At 37.8% G+C, this 1,198-nt stretch overlaps 1 protein-coding gene across 2 annotated transcripts in view; it reads right to left on the bottom strand.

Annotated features, from left to right (window-relative positions):
- Positions 1 to 1,198, bottom strand: part of smad9 (SMAD family member 9) — a 937,424-nt gene that overhangs the window by 935,465 nt on the left and 761 nt on the right. The window lies entirely within an intron of this gene.

Consider the following 1,198-nt stretch of genomic DNA (forward strand, 5'->3'; position numbering starts at 1 on the left):
TATATATATATATATATATATATATGTATATATACATACAATTATATCTGTGTTTCTGTTTTGGTCCTAAATTGATACCTGAACAGAATAGTATTGTAGAGTACAGTAGTCTGGTTGTTTAGCACATAGCACATGTTTGATTTAAAAAAAATAATAATAACAATAAAATAAAATAAAATATAAGCTTTCCGTTTTAGGAACACTGTTTTCGAACATCTATTTTCACTACACAGTACCGGTACGTCCGTGTTAATCTGCTCTGGATAAATGAACAAGAGCCATTTATTTAAAATCTGAGTAGTATTTGCCATTCAGACTTGGTCTGATTTGGGAAAAAATGGATTAATGGAGGGAAAGACTGAGATCCCACTTTGTCAGATTTACATGTAGCCTGCACAGTTCAACCTATACAGATCAAACGATACTAAGAATCTGATGCGCTCTTAAATCCACATCTATGATTTTTGGTCGTTCACAAGATTCTGAATGTTACATTCTTTTTTCACTAAGAGATGATAATAATAATGAGCAGCTGTAACTTAATGGGAAGGTGATCATTAGTACAAATGGAAATATTTCTATAAACCACTCTGTTCTATATGAATATTCATTGTACTTAAAGCTCTGGGCTAAAGTTAATCAGAGGGACTTGGAAGATGACCAAAATGACCCTACTAACCCAATAATCAGTTTTTTATGTTGGTCCATCTACTCTAGGAGCCATTCTGAAGCTAAGAAAAGTGAATTAGAGTTCAGTCACAGTCGTCTTGCAGTCCAAAAACATGCATGTTAGACTGATGAATGAATGTCTCATATGGCCTTGAATTCTGATCCACTCAAGGTGTACCCCACATTACCGAATGACAACTGGGATAGGCACAAGCCTGTGTAACACTGAAGAGGATGAAAGGAAAACGAATGAAAAATTAATAAATAATTTCCCAACATAGGGCAGCACGGTGGCGCAACTGGTAGAGCTGCTGCCTCTCAGCAAGCAGGTCCTTGGTTCAAACCCCGGTCCAGGGGCCTTTCTGGGTGGAGTTGCATGTTCTCTCCGTGCATGCTTGAGTTTTCTCCGGGTGCTCCGGTTTCCTCCCACAGTCCAAAAACATGCATGTTAGGCTGATTGGTAACTCTAAATTGTCCCTAGGTGTGAGTGAGAGAGTGAATGGTTGTTTGTCTCGTTTGTCTCTATGTG

Source organism: Nematolebias whitei, chromosome 14, assembly GCF_014905685.2.
Source record: "Nematolebias whitei isolate Nwh7 chromosome 14, NemWhi1, whole genome shotgun sequence".
NCBI lineage: Eukaryota > Metazoa > Chordata > Actinopteri > Cyprinodontiformes > Rivulidae > Nematolebias > Nematolebias whitei.